The sequence below is a fragment of the Pipistrellus hanaki genome (assembly GCF_964339955.1).
Source record: "Pipistrellus hanaki genome assembly, chromosome: 5".
In the NCBI taxonomy this organism is placed as follows: domain Eukaryota; kingdom Metazoa; phylum Chordata; class Mammalia; order Chiroptera; family Vespertilionidae; genus Pipistrellus; species Pipistrellus hanaki.
In genome coordinates, this window is record NC_140507.1 from 95,139,790 (window position 1) to 95,159,595 (window position 19,806).

A 19,806-nucleotide genomic window follows, 5' to 3' on the forward strand; every position below is an offset into this window, starting at 1 on the left:
TACTACACTCTATAACACAGTTGAGAGACAATGTTTCCTAGCTGCCTCAGTTTATAACAGTGTGTAGGAAGTTTTTTGATAAAGTGGGCAAAGCTTATACTTGGACCAGAAGGCAGAATATAGGAAAGTACATGAAAACATGAATAATTCAGTGAAAATGACTGTAAACGGCTGAGAACTTGTTTAGAACAGCTGAAAGAGAATCTCCAAGTCAGTTCTTAGTGTAGAAAAGGTAGCTAAGATAAGGGAAATCCTTAATTCGAGTTAAGATAACATGAAACACTGTATGAATCCTATATTGTTTACTTAAAGGAGACTAGAGTGGTAAATGTGTGTTATATAAGGCAGAATACCATTGAAATAGAGAAAGAAACACGTTCGGCAGCTTTGGAAAGCCTTACGCTTCACTGAAATGTAGTACTACACTCTATAACACAGTTGAGAGACAATTTTCCCTAGCTGCCTTAGTTCATAACAATGTGTAGGAAGTTGTTTGATAAAGTGGGCAAAGCTTATACTTGGACCAGAAGGCAGAATATAGGAAACTACATGAAAACATGAATAATTCAGTGAAAATGTCTGTAAACAGAAGGGCACTTGTTTTAGAACAGCTGAAAGAGATTCTCTAAGTCAGTTCTTAGTGTAGAAAAGGTAGCTAAGATAAGGGAAATCCTTAATTCGAGTTAAGATAACATCAAACACTGTATGAATCCTATATTCATTAGTTAAAGGAGACTAGAGTGGTAAATGTGTGTTATACAAGGCAGAATACCATTGAAATAGAGAAAGAAACACGTTCGGCAGCTTTGGAAAGCCTTACACTTCACTGAAATGTAGTACTACACTCTATAACACAGTTGAGAGACAATGTTCCCGAACTGCCTCAGTTCATAACAGTGTGTAGGAAGTTGTTTGATAAAGTGGGCAAAGCTTATACTTGGGCCAGGAGGCAGAATATAGGAAACTACATGAAAACATGAATAATTCAGTGAAAATGACTGTAAACAGATGAGAACTTGTTTAGAACAGCTGAAAGAGATTCTCCAAGTCTGTTCTTATTGTAGAAAAGGTAGCTAAGATCCGGGAAATCCTTAATTCGAGTTAAGATCACATGAAACACTGTATGAATCCTATATTCTTTACTTAAAGGAGACTAGAGTGGTAAATTTGTGTTATACAAGGCAGAATACCATTGAAATAGAGAAAGAAACACGATCGGCAGCTTTGGAAAGCTTTACACTTCACTGAAATGTAGTACTACACTCTATAACACAGTTGAGAGACAATGTTCCCGAGCTGCCTCAGTTAATAACAGTGTGTAGGAAGTTGTTTGATAAAGTGGGCAAAGCTTATACTTGGGCCAGAAGGCAGAATATAGGAAACTACATGAAAACATGAATAATTCAGAGAAAATGACTGCAAACAGATGAGAACTTGTTTAGAACAGATGAAAGAGAATCTCCAAGTCAGTTCTTAGTGTAGAAAAGGTAGCTAAGATAAGGGAAATCCGTAATGCCAGTTAAGATCACATGAAACACTGTATGAATCCTATATTCTTTACTTAAAGGAGACTAGAGTGGTAAATGTGTGTTATACAAGGCAGAATACCATTGAAATAGAGAAAGAAACACGTTCGGCAGCTTTGGAAAGCCTTACACTTCACTGAAATGTAGTACTACACTCTATAACACAGTTGAGAGACAATGTTCCCGAGCTGCCTCAGTTCATAACAGTGTGTAGGAAGTTGGTTGATAAAGTGGGCAGAGCTTATACTTGGGCCAGAAGGCAGAATATAGGAAACTACATGAAAACATGAATAATTCAGAGAAAATGCCTGTAAACAGATGAGAACTTGTTTAGAACAGCTGAAAGAGAATCTCCAAGTCAGTTCTTAGTGTAGAAAAGGTAGCTAAGATAAGGGAAATCCTTAATTCGAGTTAAGATAACATCAAACACTGTATGAATCCTATATTCATTACTTAAAGGAGACTAGAGTGGTAAATGTGTGTTATACAAGGCAGAATACCATTGAAATAGAGAAAGAAACACATTCGGCAGCTTTGGAAAGCCTTACACTTCACTGAAATGTAGTACTACACTCTATAACACAGTGGAGAGACAATGTTCCCTAGCTGCCTCAGTTCATAACAGTGTGTAGGAAGTTTTTTGATAAAGTGGGCAAAGCTTATACTTGGACCAGAAGGCAGAATATAGGAAACTACATGAAAACATGAATAATTCATTGAAAATGACTGTAAACAGATGAGAACTTGTTTAGAACAGCTGAAAGAGAATCTCCAAGTCAGTTCTTAGTGTAGAAAAGGTAGCTAAGATAAGGGAAATCCTTAATTCGAGTTAAGATAACATGAAACACTGTATGAATCCTATATTCTTTACTTAAAGGAGACTAGAGTGGTAAATGTGTGTTAAACAAGGCAGAATACCATTGAAATAGAGAAAGAAACACGTTCGGCAGCTTTGGAAAGCTTTACACTTCACTGAAATGTAGTACTACACTCTATAACACAGTTGAGAGACAATGTTCCCGAGCTGCCTCAGTTAATAACAGTGTGTAGGAAGTTGTTTGATAAAGTGGGCAAAGCTTATACTTGGGCCAGAAGGCAGAATATAGGAAACTACATGAAAACATGAATAATTCAGAGAAAATGACTGCAAACAGATGAGAACTTGTTTAGAACAGATGAAAGAGAATCTCCAAGTCAGTTCTTAGTGTAGAAAAGGTAGCTAAGATAAGGGAAATCCGTAATGCCAGTTAAGATCACATGAAACACTGTATGAATCCTATATTCTTTACTTAAAGGAGACTAGAGTGGTAAATGTGTGTTATACAAGGCAGAATACCATTGAAATAGAGAAAGAAACACGTTCGGCAGCTTTGGAAAGCCTTACACTTCACTGAAATGTAGTACTACACTCTATAACACAGTTGAGAGACAATGTTCCCGAGCTGCCTCAGTTCATAACAGTGTGTAGGAAGTTGGTTGATAAAGTGGGCAGAGCTTATACTTGGGCCAGAAGGCAGAATATAGGAAACTACATGAAAACATGAATAATTCAGAGAAAATGCCTGTAAACAGATGAGAACTTGTTTAGAACAGCTGAAAGAGAATCTCCAAGTCAGTTCTTAGTGTAGAAAAGGTAGCTAAGATAAGGGAAATCCTTAATTCGAGTTAAGATAACATCAAACACTGTATGAATCCTATATTCATTACTTAAAGGAGACTAGAGTGGTAAATGTGTGTTATACAAGGCAGAATACCATTGAAATAGAGAAAGAAACACATTCGGCAGCTTTGGAAAGCCTTACACTTCACTGAAATGTAGTACTACACTCTATAACACAGTGGAGAGACAATGTTCCCTAGCTGCCTCAGTTCATAACAGTGTGTAGGAAGTTTTTTGATAAAGTGGGCAAAGCTTATACTTGGACCAGAAGGCAGAATATAGGAAACTACATGAAAACATGAATAATTCATTGAAAATGACTGTAAACAGATGAGAACTTGTTTAGAACAGCTGAAAGAGAATCTCCAAGTCAGTTCTTAGTGTAGAAAAGGTAGCTAAGATAAGGGAAATCCTTAATTCGAGTTAAGATAACATGAAACACTGTATGAATCCTATATTCTTTACTTAAAGGAGACTAGAGTGGTAAATGTGTGTTAAACAAGGCAGAATACCATTGAAATAGAGAAAGAAACACGTTCGGCAGCTTTGGAAAGCCTTACCCTTCACTGAAATGTAGTACTACACTCTATAACACAGTTGAGAGACAATGTTTCCTAGCTGCCTCAGTTCATAACAGTGTGTAGGAAGTTTTTTGATAAAGTGGGCAAAGCTTATACTTGGACCAGAAGGCAGAATATAGGAAAGTACATGAAAACATGAATAATTCAGTGAAAATGACTGTAAACGGCTGAGAACTTGTTTAGAACAGCTGAAAGAGAATCTCCAAGTCAGTTCTTAGTGTAGAAAAGGTAGCTAAGATAAGGGAAATCCTTAATTCGAGTTAAGATAACATCAAACACTGTATGAATCCTATATTCATTACTTAAAGGAGACTAGAGTGGTAAATGTGTGTTATACAAGGCAGAATACCATTGAAATAGAGAAAGAAACACGTTCGGCAGCTTTGGAAAGCCTTACACTTCACTGAAATGTAGTACTACACTCTATAACACAGTTGAGAGACAATGTTCCCTAGCTGCCTCAGTTCATAACAGTGTGTAGGAAGTTTTTTGATAAAGTGGGCAAAGCTTATACTTGGACCAGAAGGCAGAATATAGGAAACTACATGAAAACATGAATAATTCATTGAAAATGACTGTAAACAGATGAGAACTTGTTTAGAACAGCTGAAAGAGAATCTCCAAGTCAGTTCTTAGTGTAGAAAAGGTAGCTAAGATAAGGGAAATCCTTAATTCGAGTTAAGATAACATCAAACACTGTATGAATCCTATATTGTTTACTTAAAGGAGACTAGAGTGGTAAATGTGTGTTATATAAGGCAGAATACCATTGAAATAGAGAAAGAAACACGTTCGGCAGCTTTGGATAGCCTTACGCTTCACTGAAATGTAGTACTACACTCTATAACACAGTTGAGAGACAATGTTCCCTAGCTGCCTTAGTTCATAGCAATGTGTAGGAAGTTGTTTGATAAAGTGGGCAAAGGTTATACTTGGACAAGAAGGCAGAATATAGGAAACTACATGAAAACATGAATAATTCAGTGAAAATGACTGTAAACAGATGAGAACTTGTTTAGAACAGCTGAAAGAGATTCTCCAAGTCTGTTCTTATTGTAGAAAAGGTAGCTAAGATAAGGGAAATCCTTAATTCTAGTTAAGATCACATGAAACACTGTATGAATCCTATATTCTTTACTTAAAGGAGACTAGAGTGGTAAATGTGTGTTATACAAGGCAGAATACCATTGAAATAGAGAAAGAAACACGTTCGGCAGCTTTGGAAAGCCTTACACTTCACTGAAATGTAGTACTACACTCTATAACACAGTTGAGAGACAATGTTCCCGAGCTGCCTCAGTTCATAACAGTGTGTAGGAAGTTGGTTGATAAAGTGGGCAGAGCTTATACTTGGGCCAGAAGGCAGAATATAGGAAACTACATGAAAACATGAATAATTCAGAGAAAATGCCTGTAAACAGATGAGAACTTGTTTAGAACAGCTGAAAGAGAATCTCCAAGTCAGTTCTTAGTGTAGAAAAGGTAGCTAAGATAAGGGAAATCCTTAATTCGAGTTAAGATAACATCAAACACTGTATGAATCCTATATTCATTACTTAAAGGAGACTAGAGTGGTAAATGTGTGTTATACAAGGCAGAATACCATTGAAATAGAGAAAGAAACACATTCGGCAGCTTTGGAAAGCCTTACACTTCACTGAAATGTAGTACTACACTCTATAACACAGTGGAGAGACAATGTTCCCTAGCTGCCTCAGTTCATAACAGTGTGTAGGAAGTTTTTTGATAAAGTGGGCAAAGCTTATACTTGGACCAGAAGGCAGAATATAGGAAACTACATGAAAACATGAATAATTCATTGAAAATGACTGTAAACAGATGAGAACTTGTTTAGAACAGCTGAAAGAGAATCTCCAAGTCAGTTCTTAGTGTAGAAAAGGTAGCTAAGATAAGGGAAATCCTTAATTCGAGTTAAGATAACATGAAACACTGTATGAATCCTATATTCTTTACTTAAAGGAGACTAGACTGGTAAATGTGTGTTAAACAAGGCAGAATACCATTGAAATAGAGAAAGAAACACGTTCGGCAGCTTTGGAAAGCCTTACACTTCACTTAAATGTAGTACTACACTCTATAACACAGTTGAGAGACAATGTTTCCTAGCTGCCTCAGTTCATAACAGTGTGTAGGAAGTTTTTTGATAAAGTGGGCAAAGCTTATACTTGGACCAGAAGGCAGAATATAGGAAACTACATGAAAACATGAATAATTCAGTGAAAATGACTGTAAACGGCTGAGAACTTGTTTAGAACAGCTGAAAGAGAATCTCCAAGTCAGTTCTTAGTGTAGAAAAGGTAGCTAAGATAAGGGAAATCCTTAATTCGAGTTAAGATAACATCAAACACTGTATGAATCCTATATTCATTACTTAAAGGAGACTAGAGTGGTAAATGTGTGTTATACAAGGCAGAATACCATTGAAATAGAGAAAGAAACACGTTCGGCAGCTTTGGAAAGCCTTCCACTTCACTGAAATGTAGTACTACACTCTATAACACAGTTGAGAGACAATGTTCCCTAGCTGCCTCAGTTCATAACAGTGTGTAGGAAGTTTTTTGATAAAGTGGGCAAAGCTTATACTTGGACCAGAAGGCAGAATATAGGAAACTACATGAAAACATGAATAATTCATTGAAAATGACTGTAAACAGATGAGAACTTGTTTAGAACAGCTGAAAGAGAATCTCCAAGTCAGTTCTTAGTGTAGAAAAGGTAGCTAAGATAAGGGAAATCCTTAATTCGAGTTAAGATAACATCAAACACTGTATGAATCCTATATTGTTTACTTAACGGAGACTAGAGTGGTAAATGTGTGTTATATAAGGCAGAATACCATTGAAATAGAGAAAGAAACACGTTCGGCAGCTTTGGATAGCCTTACGCTTCACTGAAATGTAGTACTACACTCTATAACACAGTTGAGAGACAATGTTCCCTAGCTGCCTTAGTTCATAGCAATGTGTAGGAAGTTGTTTGATAAAGTGGGCAAAGGTTATACTTGGACCAGAAGGCAGAATATAGGAAACTACATGAAAACATGAATAATTCAGTGAAAATGACTGTAAACAGATGAGAACTTGTTTAGAACAGCTGAAAGAGATTCTCCAAGTCTGTTCTTATTGTAGAAAAGGTAGCTAAGATAAGGGAAATCCTTAATTCTAGTTAAGATCACATGAAACACTGTATGAATCCTATATTCTTTACTTAAAGGAGACTAGAGTGGTAAATGTGTGTTATACAAGGCAGAATACCATTGAAATAGAGAAAGAAACAGGTTCGGCAGCTTTGGAAAGCCTTACACTTCACTGAAATGTAGTACTACACTCTATAACACAGTTGAGAGACAATGTTCCCGAGCTGCCTCAGTTCATAACAGTGTGTAGGAAGTTGGTTGATAAAGTGGGCAGAGCTTATACTTGGGCCAGAAGGCAGAATATAGGAAACTACATGAAAACATGAATAATTCAGAGAAAATGCCTGTAAACAGATGAGAACTTGTTTAGAACAGCTGAAAGAGAATCTCCAAGTCAGTTCTTAGTGTAGAAAAGGTAGCTAAGATAAGGGAAATCCTTAATTCGAGTTAAGATAACATCTAACACTGTATGAATCCTATATTCATTACTTAAAGGAGACTAGAGTGGTAAATGTGTGTTATACAAGGCAGAATACCATTGAAATAGAGAAAGAAACACATTCGGCAGCTTTGGAAAGCCTTACACTTCACTGAAATGTAGTACTACACTCTATAACACAGTGGAGAGACAATGTTCCCTAGCTGCCTCAGTTCATAACAGTGTGTAGGATGTTTTTTGATAAAGTGGGCAAAGCTTATACTTGGACCAGAAGGCAGAATATAGGAAACTACATGAAAACATGAATAATTCATTGAAAATGACTGTAAACAGATGAGAACTTGTTTAGAACAGCTGAAAGAGAATCTCCAAGTCAGTTCTTAGTGTAGAAAAGGTAGCTAAGATAAGGGAAATCCTTAATTCGAGTTAAGATAACATGAAACACTGTATGAATCCTATATTCTTTACTTAAAGGAGACTAGAGTGGTAAATGTGTGTTAAACAAGGCAGAATACCATTGAAATAGAGAAAGAAACACGTTCGGCAGCTTTGGAAAGCCTTACACTTCACTGAAATGTAGTACTACACTCTATAACACAGTTGAGAGACAATGTTCCCTAGCTGCCTCAGTTCATAACAGTGTGTAGGAAGTTTTTTGATAAAGTGGGCAAAGCTTATACTTGGACCAGAAGGCAGAATATAGGAAACTACATGAAAACATGAATAATTCATAGAAAATGACTGTAAACAGATGAGAACTTGCTTAGAACAGCTGAAAGAGAATCTCCAAGTCAGTTATTAGTGTAGAAAAGGTAGCTAAGATAAGGGAAATCCTTAATTCGAGTTAAGATAACATCAAACACTGTATGAATCCTATATTCATTACTTAAAGGAGACTAGAGTGGTAAATGTGTGTTATACAAGGCAGAATACCATTGAAATAGAGAAAGAAACACATTCGGCAGCTTTGGAAAGCCTTACACTGCACTGAAATGTAGTACTACACTCTATAACACAGTTGAGAGACAATGTTCCCTAGCTGCCTCAGTTCATAACAGTGTGTAGGAAGTTTTCTGATAAAGTGGGCAAAGCTTATACTTGGACCAGAAGGCAGAATATAGGAAACTACATGAAAACATGCATAATTCATAGAAAATGACTGTAAACAGATGAGAACTTGTTTAGAACAGCTGAAAGAGAATCTCCAAGTCAGTTCTTAGTGTAGAAAAGGTAGCTAAGATAAGGGAAATCCTTAATTCGAGTTAAGATAACATGAAACACTGTATGAATCCTATATTGTTTACTTAAAGGAGACTAGAGTGGTAAATGTGTGTTATATAAGGCAGAATACCATTGAAATAGAGAAAGAAACACGTTCGGCAGCTTTGGAAAGCCTTAGGCTTCACTGAAATGTAGTACTACACTCTATAACACAGTTGAGAGACAATTTTCCCTAGCTGCCTTAGTTCATAACAATGTGTAGGAAGTTGTTTGATAAAGTGGGCAAAGCTTATACTTGGACCAGAAGGCAGAATATAGGAAACTACATGAAAACATGAATAATTCAGTGAAAATGTCTGTAAACAGAAGGGCACTTGTTTTAGAACAGCTGAAAGAGATTCTCTAAGTCAGTTCTTAGTGTAGAAAAGGTAGCTAAGATAAGGGAAATCCTTAATTCGAGTTAAGATAACATCAAACACTGTATGAATCCTATATTCATTAGTTAAAGGAGACTAGAGTGGTAAATGTGTGTTATAAAAGGCAGAATACCATTGAAATAGAGAAAGAAACACGTTCGGCAGCTTTGGAAAGCCTTACACTTCACTGAAATGTAGTACTACACTCTATAACACAGTTGAGAGACAATGTTCCCGAACTGCCTCAGTTCATAACAGTGTGTAGGAAGTTGTTTGATAAAGTGGGCAAAGCTTATACTTGGGCCAGGAGGCAGAATATAGGAAACTACATGAAAACATGAATAATTCAGTGAAAATGACTGTAAACAGATGAGAACTTGTTTAGAACAGCTGAAAGAGATTCTCCAAGTCTGTTCTTATTGTAGAAAAGGTAGCTAAGATCCGGGAAATCCTTAATTCGAGTTAAGATCACATGAAACACTGTATGAATCCTATATTCTTTACTTAAAGGAGACTAGAGTGGTAAATTTGTGTTATACAAGGCAGAATACCATTGAAATAGAGAAAGAAACACGATCGGCAGCTTTGGAAAGCTTTACACTTCACTGAAATGTAGTACTACACTCTATAACACAGTTGAGAGACAATGTTCCCGAGCTGCCTCAGTTAATAACAGTGCGTAGGAAGTTGTTTGATAAAGTGGGCAAAGCTTATACTTGGGCCAGAAGGCAGAATATAGGAAACTACATGAAAACATGAATAATTCAGAGAAAATGACTGCAAACAGATGAGAACTTGTTTAGAACAGATGAAAGAGAATCTCCAAGTCAGTTCTTAGTGTATAAAAGGTAGCTAAGATAAGGGAAATCCGTAATGCCAGTTAAGATCACATGAAACACTGTATGAAACCTATATTCTTTACTTAAAGGAGACTAGAGTGGTAAATGTGTGTTATACAAGGCAGAATACCATTGAAATAGAGAAAGAAACACGTTCGGCAGCTTTGGAAAGCCTTACACTTCACTGAAATGTAGTACTACACTCTATAACACAGTTGAGAGACAATGTTCCCGAGCTGCCTCAGTTCATAACAGTGTGTAGGAAGTTGGTTGATAAAGTGGGCAGAGCTTATACTTGGGCCAGAAGGCAGAATATAGGAAACTACATGAAAACATGAATAATTCAGAGAAAATGCCTGTAAACAGATGAGAACTTGTTTAGAACAGCTGAAAGAGAATCTCCAAGTCAGTTCTTAGTGTAGAAAAGGTAGCTAAGATAAGGGAAATCCTTAATTCGAGTTAAGATAACATGAAACACTGTATGAATCCTATTTTCTTTACTTAAAGGAGACTAGAGTGGTAAATGTGTGTTAAACAAGGCAGAATACCATTGAAATAGAGAAAGAAACACGTTCGGCAGCTTTGGAAAGCCTTACACTTCACTGAAATGTAGTACTACACTCTATAACACAGTTGAGAGACAATGTTTCCTAGCTGCCTCAGTTCATAACAGTGTGTAGGAAGTTTTTTGATAAAGTGGGCAAAGCTTATACTTGGACCAGAAGGCAGAATATAGGAAACTACATGAAAACATGAATAATTCAGTGAAAATGACTGTAAACGGCTGAGAACTTGTTTAGAACAGCTGAAAGAGAATCTCCAAGTCAGTTCTTAGTGTAGAAAAGGTAGCTAAGATAAGGGAAATCCTTAATTCGAGTTAAGATAACATCAAACACTGTATGAATCCTATATTCATTACTTAAAGGAGACTAGAGTGGTAAATGTGTGTTATACAAGGCAGAATACCATTGAAATAGAGAAAGAAACACGTTCGGCAGCTTTGGAAAGCCTTACACTTCACTGAAATGTAGTACTACACTCTATAACACAGTTGAGAGACAATGTTCCCTAGCTGCCTCAGTTCATAACAGTGTGTAGGAAGTTTTTTGATAAAGTGGGCAAAGCTTATACTTGGACCAGAAGGCAGAATATAGGAAACTACATGAAAACATGAATAATTCATTGAAAATGACTGTAAACAGATGAGAACTTGTTTAGAACAGCTGAAAGAGAATCTCCAAGTCAGTTCTTAGTGTAGAAAAGGTAGCTAAGATAAGGGAAATCCTTAATTCGAGTTAAGATAACATCAAACACTGTATGAATCCTATATTGTTTACTTAAAGGAGACTAGAGTGGTAAATGTGTGTTATATAAGGCAGAATACCATTGAAATAGAGAAAGAAACACGTTCGGCAGCTTTGGATAGCCTTACGCTTCACTGAAATGTAGTACTACACTCTATAACACAGTTGAGAGACAATGTTCCCTAGCTGCCTTAGTTCATAGCAATGTGTAGGAAGTTGTTTGATAAAGTGGGCAAAGGTTATACTTGGACCAGAAGGCAGAATATAGGAAACTACATGAAAACATGAATAATTCAGTGAAAATGACTGTAAACAGATGAGAACTTGTTTAGAACAGCTGAAAGAGATTCTCCAAGTCTGTTCTTATTGTAGAAAAGGTAGCTAAGATAAGGGAAATCCTTAATTCTAGTTAAGATCACATGAAACACTGTATGAATCCTATATTCTTTACTTAAAGGAGACTAGAGTGGTAAATGTGTGTTATACAAGGCAGAATACCATTGAAATAGAGAAAGAAACAGGTTCGGCAGCTTTGGAAAGCCTTACACTTCACTGTAATGTAGTACTACACTCTATAACACAGTTGAGAGACAATGTTCCCGAGCTGCCTCAGTTCATAACAGTGTGTAGGAAGTTGGTTGATAAAGTGGGCAGAGCTTATACTTGGGCCAGAAGGCAGAATATAGGAAACTACATGAAAACATGAATAATTCAGAGAAAATGCCTGTAAACAGATGAGAACTTGTTTAGAACAGCTGAAAGAGAATCTCCAAGTCAGTTCTTAGTGTAGAAAAGGTAGCTAAGATAAGGGAAATCCTTAATTCGAGTTAAGATAACATCTAACACTGTATGAATCCTATATTCATTACTTAAAGGAGACTAGAGTGGTAAATGTGTGTTATACAAGGCAGAATACCATTGAAATAGAGAAAGAAACACATTCGGCAGCTTTGGAAAGCCTTACACTTCACTGAAATGTAGTACTACACTCTATAACACAGTGGAGAGACAATGTTCCCTAGCTGCCTCAGTTCATAACAGTGTGTAGGAAGTTTTTTGATAAAGTGGGCAAAGCTTATACTTGGACCAGAAGGCAGAATATAGGAAACTACATGAAAACATGAATAATTCATAGAAAATGACTGTAAACAGATGAGAACTTGTTTAGAACAGCTGAAAGAGAATCTCCAAGTCAGTTCTTAGTGTAGAAAAGGTAGCTAAGATAAGGGAAATCCTTAATTCGAGTTAAGATAACATGAAACACTGTATGAATCCTATATTGTTTACTTAAAGGAGACTAGAGTGGTAAATGTGTGTTATATAAGGCAGAATACCATTGAAATAGAGAAAGAAACACGTTCCGCAGCTTTGGAAAGCCTTACGCTTCACTGAAATGTAGTACTACACTCTATAACACAGTTGAGAGACAATTTTCCCTAGCTGCCTTAGTTCATAACAATGTGTAGGAAGTTGTTTGATAAAGTGGGCAAAGCTTATACTTGGACCAGAAGGCAGAATATAGGAAACTACATGAAAACATGAATAATTCAGTGAAAATGTCTGTAAACAGAAGGGCACTTGTTTTAGAACAGCTGAAAGAGATTCTCTAAGTCAGTTCTTAGTGTAGAAAAGGTAGCTAAGATAAGGGAAATCCTTAATTCGAGTTAAGATAACATCAAACACTGTATGAATCCTATATTCATTAGTTAAAGGAGACTAGAGTGGTAAATGTGTGTTATAAAAGGCAGAATACCATTGAAATAGAGAAAGAAACACGTTCGGCAGCTTTGGAAAGCCTTACACTTCACTGAAATGTAGTACTACACTCTATAACACAGTTGAGAGACAATGTTCCCGAACTGCCTCAGTTCATAACAGTGTGTAGGAAGTTGTTTGATAAAGTGGGCAAAGCTTATACTTGGGCCAGGAGGCAGAATATAGGAAACTACATGAAAACATGAATAATTCAGTGAAAATGACTGTAAACAGATGAGAACTTGTTTAGAACAGCTGAAAGAGATTCTCCAAGTCTGTTCTTATTGTAGAAAAGGTAGCTAAGATCCGGGAAATCCTTAATTCGAGTTAAGATCACATGAAACACTGTATGAATCCTATATTCTTTACTTAAAGGAGACTAGAGTGGTAAATATGTGTTATACAAGGCAGAATACCATTGAAATAGAGAAAGAAACACGATCGGCAGCTTTGGAAAGCTTTACACTTCACTGAAATGTAGTACTACACTCTATAACACAGTTGAGAGACAATGTTCCCGAGCTGCCTCAGTTAATAACAGTGTGTAGGAAGTTGTTTGATAAAGTGGGCAAAGCTTATACTTGGGCCAGAAGGCAGAATATAGGAAACTACATGAAAACATGAATAATTCAGAGAAAATGACTGCAAACAGATGAGAACTTGTTTAGAACAGATGAAAGAGAATCTCCAAGTCAGTTCTTAGTGTATAAAAGGTAGCTAAGATAAGGGAAATCCGTAATGCCAGTTAAGATCACATGAAACACTGTATGAATCCTATATTCTTTACTTAAAGGAGACTAGAGTGGTAAATGTGTGTTATACAAGGCAGAATACCATTGAAATAGAGAAAGAAACACGTTCGGCAGCTTTGGAAAGCCTTACACTTCACTGAAATGTAGTACTACACTCTATAACACAGTTGAGAGACAATGTTCCCGAGCTGCCTCAGTTCATAACAGTGTGTAGGAAGTTGGTTGATAAAGTGGGCAGAGCTTATACTTGGGCCAGAAGGCAGAATATAGGAAACTACATGAAAACATGAATAATTCTGAGAAAATGCCTGTAAACAGATGAGAACTTGTTTAGAACAGCTGAAAGAGAATCTCCAAGTCAGTTCTTAGTGTAGAAAAGGTAGCTAAGATAAGGGAAATCCTTAATTCGAGTTAAGATAACATCAAACACTGTATGAATCCTATATTCATTACTTAAAGGAGACTAGAGTGGTAAATGTGTGTTATACAAGGCAGAATACCATTGAAATAGAGAAAGAAACACATTCGGCAGCTTTGGAAAGCCTTACACTTCACTGAAATGTAGTACTACACTCTATAACACAGTGGAGAGACAATGTTCCCTAGCTGCCTCAGTTCATAACAGTGTGTAGGAAGTTTTTTGATAAAGTGGGCAAAGCTTATACTTGGACCAGAAGGCAGAATATAGGAAACTACATGAAAACATGAATAATTCATTGAAAATGACTGTAAACAGATGAGAACTTGTTTAGAACAGCTGAAAGAGAATCTCCAAGTCAGTTCTTAGTGTAGAAAAGGTAGCTAAGATAAGGGAAATCCTTAATTCGAGTTAAGATAACATGAAACACTGTATGAATCCTATATTCTTTACTTAAAGGAGACTAGAGTGGTAAATGTGTGTTAAACAAGGCAGAATACCATTGAAATAGGGAAAGAAACACGTTCGGCAGCTTTGGAAAGCCTTACACTTCACTGAAATGTAGTACTACACTCTATAACACAGTTGAGAGACAATGTTTCCTAGCTGCCTCAGTTCATAACAGTGTGTAGGAAGTTTTTTGATAAAGTGGGCAAAGCTTATACTTGGACCAGAAGGCAGAATATAGGAAACTACATGAAAACATGAATAATTCAGTGAAAATGACTGTAAACGGCTGAGAACTTGTTTAGAACAGCTGAAAGAGAATCTCCAAGTCAGTTCTTAGTGTAGAAAAGGTAGCTAAGATAAGGGAAATCCTTAATTCGAGTTAAGATAACATCAAACACTGTATGAATCCTATATTCATTACTTAAAGGAGACTAGAGTGGTAAATGTGTGTTATACAAGGCAGAATACCATTGAAATAGAGAAAGAAACACGTTCGGCAGCTTTGGAAAGCCTTACACTTCACTGAAATGTAGTACTACACTCTATAACACAGTTGAGAGACAATGTTCCCTAGCTGCCTCAGTTCATAACAGTGTGTAGGAAGTTTTTTGATAAAGTGGGCAAAGGTTATACTTGGACCAGAAGGCAGAATATAGGAAACTACATGAAAACATGAATAATTCAGTGAAAATGACTGTAAACAGATGAGAACTTGTTTAGAACAGCTGAAAGAGATTCTCCAAGTCTGTTCTTATTGTAGAAAAGGTAGCTAAGATAAGGGAAATCCTTAATTCTAGTTAAGATCACATGAAACACTGTATGAATCCTATATTCTTTACTTAAAGGAGACTAGAGTGGTAAATGTGTGTTATACAAGGCAGAATACCATTGAAATAGAGAAAGAAACACGTTCGGCAGCTTTGGAAAGCCTTACACTTCACTGAAATGTAGTACTACACTCTATAACACAGTTGAGAGACAATGTTCCCGAGCTGCCTCAGTTCATAACAGTGTGTAGGAAGTTGGTTGATAAAGTGGGCAGAGCTTATACTTGGGCCAGAAGGCAGAATATAGGAAACTACATGAAAACATGAATAATTCAGAGAAAATGCCTGTAAACAGATGAGAACTTGTTTAGAACAGCTGAAAGAGAATCTCCAAGTCAGTTCTTAGTGTAGAAAAGGTAGCTAAGATAAGGGAAATCCTTAATTCGAGTTAAGATAACATCAAACACTGTATGAATCCTATATTCATTACTTAAAGGAGACTAGAGTGGTAAATGTGTGTTATACAAGGCAGAATACCATTGAAATAGAGAAAGAAACACGTTCGGCAGCTTTGGAAAGCCTTACACTTCACTGAAATGTAGTACTACACTCTATAACACAGTTGAGAGACAATGTTCCCTAGCTGCCTCAGTTCATAACAGTGTGTAGGAAGTTTTTTGATAAAGTGGGCAAAGCTTATACTTGGACCAGAAGGCAGAATATAGGAAACTACATGAAAACATGAATAATTCATAGAAAATGACTGTAAACAGATGAGAACTTGTTTAGAACAGCTGAAAGAGAATCTCCAAGTCAGTTCTTAGTGTAGAAAAGGTAGCTAAGATAAGGGAAATCCTTAATTCGAGTTAAGATAACATCAAACACTGTATGAATCCTATATTCATTACTTAAAGGAGACTAGAGTGGTAAATGTGTGTTATACAAGGCAGAATACCATTGAAATAGAGAAAGAAACACATTCGGCAGCTTTGGAAAGCCTTACACTTCACTGAAATGTAGTACTACACTCTATAACACAGTTGAGAGACAATGTTCCCTAGCTGCCTCAGTTCATAACAGTGTGTAGGAAGTTTTTTGATAAAGTGGGCAAAGCTTATACTTGGACCAGAAGGCAGAATATAGGAAACTACATGAAAACATGAATAATTCATTGAAAATGACTGTAAACAGATGAGAACTTGTTTAGAACAGCTGAAAGAGAATCTCCAAGTCAGTTCTTAGTGTAGAAAAGGTAGCTAAGATAAGGGAAATCCTTAATTCGAGTTAAGATAACATGAAACACTGTATGAATCCTATATTGTTTACTTAAAGGAGACTAGAGTGGTAAATGTGTGTTATATAAGGCAGAATACCATTGAAATAGAGAAAGAAACACGTTCGGCAGCTTTGGAAAGCCTTACGCTTCACTGAAATGTAGTACTACACTCTATAACACAGTTGAGAGACAATGTTCCCTAGCTGCCTTAGTTCATAACAATGTGTAGGAAGTTGTTTGATAAAGTGGGCAAAGCTTATACTTGGGCCAGAAGGCAGAATATAGGAAACTACATGAAAACATGAATAATTCAGTGAAAATGACTGTAAACAGAAGGGAACTTGTTTTAGAACAGCTGAAAGAGATTCTCTAATTCAGTTCTTAGTGTAGAAAAGGTAGCTAAGATAAGGGAAATCCTTAATTCGAGTTAAGATAACATCAAACACTGCATGAATCCTATATTCATTACTTAAAGGAGACTAGAGTGGTAAATGTGTGTTATACAAGGCAGAATACCATTGAAATAGAGAAAGAAACACGTTCGGCAGCTTTGGAAAGCCTTACACTTCACTGAAATGTAGTACTACACTCTATAACACAGTTGAGAGACAATGTTCCCGAACTGCCTCAGTTCATAACAGTGTGTAGGAAGTTGTTTGATAAAGTGGGCAAAGCTTATACTTGGGCCAGAAGGCAGAATATAGGAAACTACATGAAAACATGAATAATTCAGTGAAAATGACTGTAAACAGATGAGAACTTGTTTAGAACAGCTGAAAGAGATTCTCCAAGTCTGTTCTTATTGTAGAAAAGGTAGCTAAGATAAGGGAAATCCTTAATTCGAGTTAAGATCACATGAAACACTGTATGAATCCTATATTCTTTACTTAAAGGAGACTAGAGTGGTAAATGTGTGTTATACAAGGCAGAATACCATTGAAATAGAGAAAGAAACACGATCGGCAGCTTTGGAAAGCTTTACACTTCACTGAAATGTAGTACTACACTCTATAACACAGTTGAGAGACAATGTTCCCGAGCTGCCTCAGTTAATAACAGTGTGTAGGAAGTTGTTTGATAAAGTGGGCAAAGCTTATACTTGGGCCAGAAGGCAGAATATAGGAAACTACATGAAAACATGAATAATTCAGAGAAAATGACTGCAAACAGATGAGAACTTGTTTAGAACAGATGAAAGAGAATCTCCAAGTCAGTTCTTAGTGTAGAAAAGGTAGCTAAGATAAGGGAAATCCGTAATGCCAGTTAAGATCACATGAAACACTGTATGAATCCTATATTCTTTACTTAAAGGAGACTAGAGTGGTAAATGTGTGTTAAACAAGGCAGAATACCATTGAAATAGAGAAAGAAACACGTTCGGCAGCTTTGGAAAGCCTTACACTTCACTGAAATGTAGTACTACACTCTATAACACAATTGAGAGACAATGTTCCCTAGCTGCCTTAGTTCATAACAATGTGTAGGAAGTTGTTTGATAAAGTGGGCAAAGCTTATACTTGGACCAGAAGGCAGAATATTGGAAACTACATGAAAACATGAATAATTCAGTGAAAATGACTGTAAATGGCTGAGAACTTGTTTAGAACAGCTGAAAGAGAATCTCCAAGTCAGTTCTTAGTGTAGAAAAGGTAGCTAAGATAAGGGAAATCCTTAATTCGAGTTAAGATAACATCAAACACTGTATGAATCCTATATTCATTACTTAAAGGAGACTAGAGTGGTAAATGTGTTTAAACAAGGCAGAATACCATTGAAATAGAGAAAGAAACACGTTCGGCAGCTTTGGAAAGCCTTACACTTCACTGAAAAGTAGTACTACACTCTATAACACAGTTGAGAGACAATGTTCCCTAGCTGCCTCAGTTCATAACAGTGAGTAGGAAGTTTTTTGATAAAGTGGGCAAAGCTTATACTTGGACCAGAAGGCAGAATATAGGAAACTACATGAAAACATGAATAATTCATTGAAAATGACTGTAAACAGATGAGAACTTGTTTAGAACAGCTGAAAGAGAATCTCCAAGTCAGTTCTTAGTGTAGAAAAGGTAGCTAAGATAAGGGAAATCCTTAATTCGAGTTAAGATAACATCAAACACTGTATGAATCCTATATTCATTACTTAAAGGAGACTAGAGTGGTAAATGTGTGTTATACAAGGCAGAATACCATTGAAATAGAGAAAGAAACACGTTCGGCAGCTTTGGAAAGCCTTACACTTCACTGAAATGTAGTACTACACTCTATAACACAGTTGAGAGACAATGTTCCCTAGCTGCCTCAGTTCATAACAGTGTGTAGGAAGTTGTTTGATAAAGTGGGCAAAGCTTATACTTGGACCAGAAGGCAGAATATTGGAAACTACATGAAAACATGAATAATTCAGTGAAAATGACTGTAAATGGCTGAGAACTTGTTTAGAACAGATGAAAGAGAATCTCCAAGTCAGTTCTTAGTGTAGAAAAGGTAGCTAAGATAAGGGAAATCCTTAATTCGAGTTAAGATAACATCAAACACTGTATGAATCCTATATTCATTACTTAAAGGAGACTAGAGTGGTAAATGTGTGTTATACAAGGCAGAATACCATTGAAATAGAGAAAGAAACACGTTCGGCAGCTTTGGAAAGCCTTACACTTCACTGAAATGTAGTACTACACTCTATAACACAGTTGAGAGACAATGTTCCCGAGCTGCCTCAGTTAATAACAGTGTGTAGGAAGTTGTTTGATAAAGTGGGCAAAGCTTATACTTGGGCCAGAAGGCAGAATATAGGAAACTACATGAAAACATGAATATTTCAGAGAAAATGACTGCAAACAGATGAGAACTTGTTTAGAACAGATGAAAGAGAATCTCCAAGTCAGTTCTTAGTGTAGAAAAGGTAGCTAAGATAAGGGAAATCCGTAATGCCAGTTAAGATCACATGAAACACTGTATGAATCCTATGTTCTTTACTTAAAGGAGACTAGAGTGGTAAATGTGTGTTAAACAAGGCAGAATACCATTGAAATAGAGAAAGAAACACGTTCGGCAGCTTTGGAAAGCCTTACACTTCACTGAAATGTAGTACTACACTCTATAACACAGTTGAGAGACAATGTTCCCTAGCTGCCTCAGTTCATAACAGTGAGTAGGAAGTTTTTTGATAAAGTGGGCAAAGCTTATACTTGGACCAGAAGGCAGAATATAGGAAACTACATGAAAACATGAATAATTCATAGAAA